The sequence below is a fragment of the Cryptomeria japonica genome, chromosome 10 (assembly GCF_030272615.1).
Source record: "Cryptomeria japonica chromosome 10, Sugi_1.0, whole genome shotgun sequence".
NCBI lineage: Eukaryota > Viridiplantae > Streptophyta > Pinopsida > Cupressales > Cupressaceae > Cryptomeria > Cryptomeria japonica.
In genome coordinates, this window is record NC_081414.1 from 333,519,048 (window position 1) to 333,531,556 (window position 12,509).

Genomic DNA, 12,509 nt, shown 5'->3' on the forward strand with positions numbered 1-12,509 from the left:
TATCAACCGATATACTTAGTGATTAATCTCTAACTGGTATATGCATAAGAGACAACCTATGGTTATACTAAGTTGGCATCAAGATGAAGATCAAGATGGAGGTCAAGCAAAGATTCAAAGACAAGGGTTCATATGTTTTATTCAAACTGGTATAAATTGTTCCAACTGGTACTTGTTAGTTTTTGTGATGAGTTACCAACACTGACTACTTGTCGCCAACTTTTGTGATGATTTATGGTCACTTGACTAGATACACTACACCTAGGAAATTGTGTTTTGATTTCCTTGGACCGACATAAGATTTGAATGTCTATTTAAAGACATCTTAGTGAATCATTTGAAAGAGATGTTATGAGAATGATGTATGCATGAAGAGAGCAATTTTTGTAAAAGAGTAATAAGTGTGAAGAGAAAGAGTGTGTTGAGGAGCAGTGTTGAATATGATTAGAAGGATTTGATCAAGCAAGCATTGTGCTACTCAGAATAGATCAAACCATTCTTGTTGTTTTCTAACCATTACAACAGAATCAAAATCCCTTAACCGGGTAAGCTCTAACAAGCTTCTATGTATAAATCCTTTAACATGGTGATCCATTAGTTTGGATTCTTAAATCCTCCAATGAGGTGACTCCTAACAGGGTACTACCTTTAACAGGGTACAAGATTTTAATCAAGCTTTGGGATCTCTAACAAGATTTGCTCCTAACAAAGCACTTTGTAGACCTTATCCGGTCAGTTATCTATTACTGCAGATAATTAACTTGTGAGTTCCATCTCACCGTGGTTTTTACCTATTTGGTTTTTCCACATACAAACACTTGTGTTATGGTGGATGCTTTACTTTTTGTGAATGTTGTTATATCATTTTAGATTACATGCATTGTGTTTATAAGCTCTGTTAAGTTCATCTACCAGTTAGTGTTTGAAGTAGTTTGGTTTTTGGTGTGATTGATTCACCCCCCCCTCTCAGTTCTTTTCAAGTCCATCAACATGTGACACTTTCATCTCTATAAATACAGAAGGTTCCCAGCCTATAGAGGTTACGCTCCATAGGGTTTATGGGGAAACATAGTGTCGGTATGAACTTATCAACACATGTTGCCTATGACTTTCGTCACAAACATGATTTATTTAGAGTGGATCAGAAGGACTTGGTATTAGCTCATTTCCACTTTGGGTCATTCCCCTCTCGCTGGCCCCCGCAAGGTAGCTCGGGAAGGCAAGCCCTCTAAAGGCTACACATAAAAGAAAGTAGGTCTAATTTTTTGATCACCATATGAGGGTTAGAGCATAATTACCTACTACTTCATCAAGCATGGAAAAAAAGAGTTTATTTTAGCCTTCTAAAGTCTATGTGCAACAACTTTAAAGAAGTCACTCAAAATGCAAGTTGCATGTTGTTAATTTATCCCACTTAGTTAAGCTAAATGAGCAAGATATGATGTGTTAATTTCCAAAATAAAACTCTTAATTAACTACGTGAGGAAATATATGAAATTTTCTTAAAAACAATCCTGCACATAGATACATTAGTAGTTTGAAAAATTTAAGTTCTTGGACATTCGGACATGCAGGAAAATTTTGTTAGTTGTAAATAAAAGCATTGTCCTAACAAATGTGTTGTCTTTCACCTCAAAAGCGCTAACCTAGAGGAAAAAAGTGTGAACCTGAGATACAAAAGCACTGCTCTATAGACTAAGAAGTGAGAAATCACTGACAAAAGCGTTAACCAAAATGACACATGCGGTAACCTGTGGGACAAAAGTGTTTCTCTGAGGATTAAATGTGTTGACTTGCAGACAAAAATGCTAACCTAAATGTCAAATGTGCTAACCTGTAGGACAAAAGCATTAACCTATTAAATAAAAGCGCTGCCAGAACTCACACAGGTGTGAATTTTGATTACAAATGCCTTAAATTTGTTTTTGTGAGAACTAGACAGGATATTAGAAAAATATATGCGAGGCTCTAGCCCCACGCTAGGCGGAAAAATGTTTTGACTTGAATTTCATCATCAAAATACTACCTGCAACATATTAGTTTCACAAAATATAAAGGAAATGCTATAGGAAATCCAAACTCAACCAATGAAACTACATGAAATGAATATTAAAATAAAAACATTTTTTTTACCTTCATGATTTAAGTCTCATTGTGTCCTAACTCCATTGTTCCTGGTTGCAGATGATGTTCTCTTAGACAAGAAATGATAGCTTCCAAGATGGCATATGAAGAATGGACTTATAACTAATAGTTAACTGTCGCAAAGGAGCCCACTTACTTACATGGACCCAAAATCAGCATCACAAGAGGCTCTAAGTTACACAATTAAATTTGAAATGCAACAACATATAATGCCAAATCATGTATAAACACTTACTCATGAAAAAATGAACATCATTATACAAAAGAGTTGAGCCTCTTCACCAAAAGATTCATAAACCAAGTCATAAAATCGTTGCAACCAAATCAACAAAAATCCAGCAAGGTCTTCACACTTGCTGTCCTAAAAATCAACAGCACAAAAAAATAACTCCCATGGCAAAACATCATGAGACAAATTCAAATGAACAATCAAATCTTACATCCAAACAATGGCATCAAAATCTAAATATAAAAATCAATCTGAAACACCACATACACAAGACAACCTCTAGTATTTAAAATACAACATGGAACATTACGTAATATGAACCTCACAAGAAAGCAATACATAAAATGGGGCAATGTTTGCAATATGCTTAGCCCCCGCCATAACGTTAAGGCTTCACACAAAAACAAAACTAGACTAAGCATTGACCATCAAAACTCATGAACAGTAATATGTGTAAATTCACACAACAAAATTAACCACCAAATAGCTACAGAACTAAAATCACAACATCTTCTATTGCCGAAGACAAATTTGTAAACGGAATAAACCAAATAAAATGTTGAACTGACAGCATAAACTAAAAGTACAAACTCATTTCCAGACCCATCAAATTTATAGTTTGGTTTAACAGTTCTAAAATCAGATAAGATAAACAGTAGTGCAATAACTAGCATGTCAAATGGCAACACATCTGGCAAATGCAAATAAAATAGAACAAAAAGTAAAAATAATGCTCACTGTTGTCTGGGCATGTATTTTACCCAGCAACAGACATTACATGGTAGCACACAACACGTGATACTTGGTGCAGAGCACCCACCACGACGTGGTGGTGCTGCTGCACTCACCATGTTATGGATTGGTTCTTGCAACCTCTATGACATGGGAGGTGTCGCAACACTCACCCTACTATGAGTGGTGCTAAGCAACACCACAACATGGTTGGTGTTGTTGTACCTTCCATTCCATGAGGGGGTGCAAAGCACCTACCATGACATGGTGGTGGTGCAACAACACACCACCACATTGTGGGTGGTGCTAAGCACCAAACCCATGGGTGGCCTACCCAAAACACAACAACAACCCAAAAAATGAAAAAGAAAGAGGGGTGATAGAGAAAGCGACTGCAGGAAGAAACAAATAAAACATGGGGGTAGCACAGAACCAACAACCCATCTAAAAAGGAGTGTTGTAAATAATTTTGCCCCAAAATAAAAGAGAATACTATGATAACAACAAGAAATACACCCCATTGTAAATTTTATAATACATAAGAGGGTTTTAATAGAGAAAGACTAATAAACAAATCATGGATATTAAATAGGAAGCATGCTATCTAATAATATTCATATTTCATCATAGTAATACAAAATCTCAATCACAATGAAGACACTCCACAACAAATCAGATAACAATACAAAGAAAGAAGAAGCAAATAAGAGGCCAACCTCTCTCCTATGTTATGGAAGAGAGCCTCTGATGAAGAATCTTGACCACTGCTCCTAGCTACAACACAAACCCTTCAATCCACGAATTCCAAATCCCCCAGAAATGCTTCTAGAAAATAGTTGTAGAAGGGGAGAAAAAGGAAAGAAAAACCAGAAGAAGAAGAAGAAGAAGAAGAAGAACCAAAAGAACTCCCCAAAATGAAATTCACGACAACATATAAAAATCCAAAAGAAAAATTGAAAACCCTAGCCTTCTATTCGGCCAATAGAAATATTTCATTTTGAAATATTCTTGCCTCTTACAACTATATAATATAATAACTATACTTCCCATTTTTTTTTATGGGATTCAAAAATCCATTTAGATTTAAAAGTCTGAAATAGAAACATATTGCTCTCATCTTATTCAAATCAAAATATTATTTAAACATTGAATAATCAGTCTCATAATAGATAAATCAAAATAAAAAATCAACATTAAATAAATAAAGTAATTAAAGCGAAATAAATAAATAAATGCAATAATTTAAATCAACTAAAAATATTAAATATTAAATAAGATCTAAATAAAACATTAGTTCAAATTCAATAGCGAAAATAATTAAATAAACAAAAATTATAAAATTATATTAAATGAAGATAATACTGCCACTAGTAAAAGTCATAATTTATTATTAAATAATCACTGAATTACGATAAATCATTTATCGCCGATATTTAAATAAATTAAATAATCAATCCATCACTAAATAAAAATTGTGATTAAATAATTAATCTATTACTATAGTCAATAAATCATAAATTTAAATAAATTAAATAAACTAAACAATTGAACTCACCATGCCACATACTCACAACTCATGACAACTGACTCGACATGGTGAAATTTGCCAAGACTGAAGACAAGGAATTGCAACAACCTGGATCTAGAGTGTGGATAGGGAACCAACAACATCTTCGAACCACATATTTGCCATCGAGAAAGACACGTTCACACTTGTAAAGCCAGGGGAGCTCACACCTGATTGCCCAGGAGGAATGAATGTCTAGGTACCTGCAACCACAATAAAGATACATGTGCATATATATATATATATATATACAAGACATGCAAGTGGAGGGATATCACAATGACACATCACGCTCGTAATGAGTGATGTGGCATTGATCCCCCACGAAGACAGTCAAACAATATCCATACAATGAGCATATAAATCATGAAACATCACATCATAAGTAAATTGAAATAGTGTTATTATATGCATTTCAAAATGAGGTATGATCTATGAAATCTATCAAAGCACATGATAAACAAGATACCATTACCAACCATCTAGAAATCATAACTAGTCATGAGCACAATCAATAATATCAATAGTATAAGGTCATGTAATGTCTATCATCAAAATCATCAACTGAAAATGTAAGTAATCATAATTAATGTCCATGCATCATATAAGTCAAATCATATCCATCGCACAAAATAAAGGTCTGATCAAGTCAATCCAAAATGAAACAAGAGTCTACTCAAGAGTGGGCATTACAAAGTGATCCCATATGAGGGGTTCGTAGTGTTGGTGTTTCCAATTGATTACTCCAAAGTTCCTCTATGAGAGTCCAATCTCAATCTTCAAAGCCTTGGATTAGTGGGCCAATTGACAGAGTGATGATCAATGATAGAGAACTAATCACACTCTCTACACTTCAGGCATAGTTGGACCTAGGTGGGTATCCCTTACAATAGCATCATTGAAATTCTCCTCTCGTATATGATGCTACAACAAATGTGCTTTTGGACTACTATGTGAGTCAATGATCTTTAAACATCATAGGATGTGGCCTTCATCCTTATATAATTTTGATCACAATGAGAACCAGTTATCCTATATACTTGAGAGCAAAAATGAACAAACTTAAAATGATTATTGTATTTCTTTTTGATAAATCCTTCTTCTTGCCATAATTAAGTATGAATTATAATGATTAGTGCCATATCCATTGGGCTAAACACTAGACGAACCTGTTGGATGTTGCTGAGAGTTTGCTGGAATGATGTCTTGTCGTTGATGTCAACATATTATTATGTGTATTCCAGTGTTGCAGTCAGATTAAATAAGTTAGTTTGGTCAGTATGTTGCAGTTGAGCTAATGCAGTTTAATGGGTTTAGAGATACTTGCCTCTAGTTGAGATGGTTGAGTTATGAGATTCGGTATTAAGATTGATATTCAGTTTTCATGTTATTTGATATTTTGGTTTGTGCTTCGAATTTCTCTAGAATTGTTATATCTTTAGTTGCAGATGTATGAGACGTGTTTTGGATATTGATGTGTATCCTTAGTTCGATTGGTTCATGATTTGGATATCCATAAGAAAATCTTTCATGTTGATAGTCAGTTTATGATATTGTTGTTGAGCTCCAATGGTGAGATGGTAATGATTCTGGCAATCTGAGTTGTTGTGGTTGTTGTGATGCAATTCACATTACTTGTGAATATTTCTAGATTGTGTTCTATGAGTATTGGTGGTCTACATTGATCATTGTGTGGGCTATTGAATATTTTCCATGTCTGGTGATTTTCTTTGTGTTATATGATTTTCTTGGTGGTTGTAGTGTGTTATGGATGATCAAGGCATGATCGTTGGAGGTGTTGCATGTTTGCAGTGTTGATTTCAATCTAGACTATGTCTTAGCTGACATTGTTTTGGTTTGCATATGTTGTTGTAGCATGTGAGGTTATTATTTTGTAATATGTATTGAGGGTTTAGCTGACCTTGAAACATAGGTCGATGTCTTGTATAAATAAATGAAATAATCATGTAAGATATATATCTGCGAAGGTCTATGATCCTTGAGTGTGTGTATGATCAAGTTGTATGTGTGAACAAGTGATTTGATCTTTTATAGGTGAAGGAGAGAAGAGAAGTGTTGTAGAGAAGATAGTGTGCTTAATCGAAACTATATCTAGGCATACATGGATGCTATTTTCATAGTTCATGTAATCTAGATTATTGTTTGAATGTTTTTGTAAGTTAGTGAGACTTCTTGCAAGTCAGTGAGCCTTTCCTTAAGGTTGTAGTCTTTCTGGGTTTCTTGTTTGAGCAGTGAGCTCTAGGCAGTGTGCCTGAATGCATGTGCAATACCCATTGTAATATTTCACTTAATCCTAACCTGGTTTTATCTCATTGTGGGTAGGTCCCACCATGGTTTTCCCCCTAACTAAATTTTCCACATCAAAATCTTGGTGTTATGTGTATTATTGATGTGGTGTTGTTTAGTGCTTTAACTGTTCATTATTAGATCAGAATTGTGGCTGAAGTTGAAGAAGTTTTTGGTGCAAACTGATTCACCCCCCCCTCTCAGTTTGCTGAATTATTGCCAACACAACCATTATTACAATATAAAATATGCCTATTTGCACCATCTTTTGCCTAGTATGATTGATACCTGATATCGATCATAACATGAAATGAATTTCACAATTGTACCTTAATTCTCATTCTCTACATAGAACCTCTTTGAATAAGATTAGTAGATTTAATCTCTTACTTTAGAAGAAGCTAAAAATCATTCAAACTTATCAACATGGTGAATAGACATGAACCAAAAACCATTGATTTATTGATTCATATAAGACTCAAGATAACAAAAAGAGAAAAACAATCATATAAATCATAGATTTGGATTTCTAGATGTTTTTATTCTGCAGAACATGTGTACATATCCTTTGCAAATATTTGTTGCAAGTAGCACATGACACAAAACTACAATATTGCACTACAAAACATATGAACACTCTTGCATGTTGTTCACCCTTGGTAAAAAATAGTGCAATAGCCTCAAGCTATATGAATTGAATTTTTCTCAAGGAAGAAGAAAAAGAAAAAATAAGGCCTTTAATATCTTCTTATAAAAAAATTGAGGATGAAACAAGCTTTGGGCCTTTTACAAGATAAAAAATTAGGTGACCAATTGATAGGAAAAAGACAAAAACTTTTCTGCTCCTCCGTAGGTGGTAGTTATTAGAGATAATCTGAGATGATGTGGAATATTCATTTTCTTTGTCCAAGCTCCCTTATCAAATTGAAAATGTTGGCATTGTGTTGTCATTAATGTCAACCAGTATGCAAGTTGATGTTATCAGTATGCAAGTAAGAGTATTGTAGATTGTGACATGTTGATGTCAACCAGTAAGTATGTCGACCGGTAAGAAAGCAAAGAGACAAATTGAAGGACTCGAATAAGAAGATGAAAGGATGTGAATTGTTTTCCACTTTTTCAAAATAGCTAAGGATTGTCACTAGTAAATGATAACATGTCCTAACCGGCAGAACAAAGAAGTGCACAATATGAAGGTTAATAGGTTAGTGTGTATTGGTAGTATGTTTGGTCGGTGACCAAGTTTGAACTAACACAATCAAGTGAGTTGGATGTTGATAGGGATGTCATGTGGACTCAAGGTGGTGAATGTGCAGTGGTAGGTGAATAGTGCATCAGTGAGGTAGTTGCCGATTAGGTCGATATTAAATGAAGACTGCGGAAATAAAAAATTGATTGCAGAGGATCACAGCTCAAGGCAGATCGAAAGGTAGAGATTTTTTAGTGTTATGATTGAAGAAGGATTATCTAATCATCTTGTTGATCTGGAGAAGGAAACATCTAGATAATTTATTGTGATCAACAAAATCAAGGCCGATGGACAGGGTTCAGTTTGCTAAATAGAGTAAACATGCATTGGAAGAATAAAAAAGGACAAAGATTTTTATTGAACTTTTGTAGGTTGTCAATTCAAGAATATGAGATCTGATTTGATACGGATCATGGTCAGTGAAGAAAACCCTAGGCGCGTAAAGTTTGAGTCTTTGTTTTGGCGGGAAAGCATTTGTATACATGTGTAGAGAAAATAATTAAGCTAGGTGGTGAGAAAATGCAATCATGCTAGAGGAGAGTTGATCAGTCTGAGCATTGATAGAAAAATATTGAAGTGACTGAGTGTTAGAAGAACTGACAAGAAGGGTTTAACTGACAAGGTTTAAGGTAATTGGTAAACTGTTACAGAGCATAACAGTCTATCAAACTGGCAGAGATTGAACCGGTAAGGTAGCTTCTGAGAGTGAAGGAAAGTAGAGAGAGTGTGAGCGGAAATATGACTAGGCAAAAGATAAGTTAAAGAGGATTCAGAAAAAGAGAACTGAGATCCAGTAGAGAAGAAGCAGTGTGACAGAAAATAGTTCAACTATCAGAGTGAATAGCTTGCAAAGGTTACAAAACTCATTTGTAACAAGGTGTTTATCATTGCATTGATTTTATATCTCATTATATTTTACTGAGTGGGTGCTTAGTGTAGGGGTTGGTGCTCCTTTGGGCAGGTGCCCATTAATTATTAGGGGTTGGTACTCCTTGGGTTGGTGCCCTAAACATTATAAAACTATTAATTCATTGTGAGGATGGATTGGAGTAGTAGATCTCCAACAAAATTTCTCACTGAGGTATTTTCCACATTGTGTTTTGCTGGTATATCCAGTGTTATGTGATGTTCTCTTGTGTGTGATTGCTTGTTAGTGTTTTTCATTATTCTACCAGTTGCACATACTTTTTGAAATTATTTATAATCATTTATTCAACCCCTCTCAGTTATATCTTGTGTTCTACAATAGGTATCAGAGCCTTAGGTTCCCTGATGGTTAAAGATTTCTCTAGGTTGGGTAGATTTTGGTTTCAGAACACAATGGAAAGAAATGAATCCTCCTAGATTTCCAAAGCTTCCATGTTTTATGGTACCAACTATGCCTTCTGGAGAAGAAGAATGGAAACCTATCCATCCTCCCTAGGTTTAAATGTTTGGATGTCTGTGAAGAATGGGTATATTGTCCCTAATGATCCCCCTAAAGATCTGGATGCTAAGGAGTATGCAAACAATGCCAAGGCCAAGCATGCTATTCTTAGTGGATTGTCTGATAATGAGTTTGTTAAGGTTATGCACTACTCATCCACCAAGGAAACTTGGGATAAGTTGAAGAGATTATTGGAAGGAGATGTCAAGGTCAAGGAGGCTAAACTACAAACATTGAGAGCTAGGCTTGAAAATGAAAGATGAAAAGATTGTTGATTATCTTCAAAGAATTGATGAAATGGTGAATACTATTAGAGGACTTGGAGAGGATATATTTGATGAAGTTATTATCAAAAAGGTACTTAGATCACTCACACCTAAGTATGATACAAAGGTCTTTGCAATAGAAGAAGCTAAGGATCTAAAAATCCTTTTCAATGGCTGAGTTATTTGCATCCCTAACTGCTTATGAGATGAGAGTAACCGATCAAGAAACTTCAAGGATAGAGGCTACTTTCAAATCCATCAAAAAGGGTAACGAAGAAATTTCTCATGGAGAAATCAGTGAAGACTCAGATACAGTGGTAGAAAAATTTGTAAGGAAGCTTAAAAGAGGATTCGGTAAGTACAAACAAAATATTGTCTCTCGAATGTTTTAACTGTGGTAAAATAGGACACTTTGTTTCAAAATGTCCGTATGGTGAGAATGGTGGAGAGGAGAAATAAAGCACCAGCTGACCTTTGGGTAAGGATAAAAAGAAGAAATCCTACTAGAAAGAAAGAAGAAGCTATTAGAAGCAGAACAACCTGTATACTTTTGAAGATGATGCTATAGATGAAGAAATTGCCTCAGAAGATGACTGTTGTGAGGATGAAAGAGAAATTAATCTCTTCATGGCACAAGATGAACCGGTTGATGAAGCTAATTAAGATGAAGACATTGAAGCTAAAGTGGACTTGGAAGGTGAGCCCATAAGTGCTCTTGAGGAGTTGAGAGAAATAAGAAGGGAACTCAAGAAGTTTAAGTATTTTGTTGCAGAAGAACAAGATCGTTTAGAGAAATCTCTGGAGTCCAAAAAAACAATTTCTGATATGAAACTCTAGTTGGAAGAAGCTAAACAAATATGTGAAGTTACATGCTTTGATTTAATAAAGAAGGAGAAGGAGCATCAGAATTTGGAAGAAGAAATTGTAAGGCTCGAAAGGAGCTTGAAAAGAGAAAGAATGAATTAAAGATGAGGAGCAAATATGAAAGCAGTATTGAAGCCTTGGACAAGATGTTGAGTAATTAGAAGCACTCAAAAGATACTAAAGGTATAGGATTTGAAGAGGGACATAGTTCCAATAGCAAAGAAACACCCCGCAAGGAGATACAATTTACTTCTTCAAGTGAAAGTAAAGAAAAATAAATCTTTTCAGTCAGTAATGCTACTAAGAAGAAGACCTATGTTGAAGCTACTTGAAATCAGTTTGTGAACCAGAATGCTCAAAATTTAAATCAGAAGGCTCATTCATTGTACCAGAATGTGTTGGCAAATGTACACTCCAATGAGAAATTGTAGGTGATTGAAGGTTTTGTCATTGATGGAAACCTTACAATCATATGATACCGGAAAGACAAATATACCAGCACAGACAGACTCTACACTGGCACACAGTACACCGGCAGTGAAAGGAAGGATACTGACACCTTGGCCGACTTCAATTTTGTTAAAAATGTATTTTCTAATTAATTGTAAAATCATTGTAAGCCGACATGGTGAGTTGTAATATGACTCATATATGTATGAGATCATTGTAGATCATTTTGAAATAAGGAGATAGGTGAAATTATGCAGACCTAATATGCCAATTATTCGTTAAGGGTTTATGTATGTAGCAGAGCTTAAACCGGTACTAGATCTGGCATAGCAGATGCTAATCTGAAGCAGTACAAGACTTTGGATTAATACAGTCCATTTTTATAAGTCAGTGTGACTTCTTTTGTAATTGAGTAGTGAGCTCTAGGCACTTGGCCTTCCTGCATGTGCAGGCCCCTATTGTAAGAGTAATATTCCCTTATTGGCCAGTAAGTGAATATTGTGGGTCACAAATCCCACCGAGGTTTTTCCCACACTGGGTTTCCTCGTTAAAATACTGTGTTATGGTGTGCTTCTTATGTGGTTGTTGTTATTCTTATTTACTGCATTATTTCTAGTTTACCGGTACACAGTTTTGATATGCTTTTCATGTTTTAAGTCAAGTAAATTTATATACCGGTTAGATACTGATTCACCCCCCCCCCCCTCTCAGTATCTTTGGGAATCCTAACAATTGGTATCAGAGGGTGGTCCTCTATTTTCAAAAGCCTAACAACTTGAGGAAGATCTTATCACTGGTAGAGAAGGAAAACTTGAGAAAACAATTGGAAACAACTCTTATAGACTATGATGTAGAAAAGGTAAAAAATATCAAACTTGAAGATGATCTAAAAGCTGCTAAGGATATTATTCAAGAACTTCAAGAGAATTTTACTATTGCAAGGAATAAGAGAAGAGAACTTTGTAAAGAAATTGAAGATAGAAAGAAGAATGAATAAGACTTTGTTAGAAGACTAAATGATGCTGGAAATGAAAACACAAGACTCAGTCATGAAAATGATATGTTGAAGACAAATCTAATACACACACAAAATGACAGAGCTGAACTCATGAGACATAAAGGAATCTTGGAGAACAAACTAACTGCTGCAAATCATCACAAGGAGAAATTCAAGAAAAGTTCAGAAGACCTTGGTGACATGTTGAAGAATCAAAAACCTAATGGTGATACAAATGGCCTTGGCTTTGAAACTCGTGAAAGCTCCGGTACTGCAA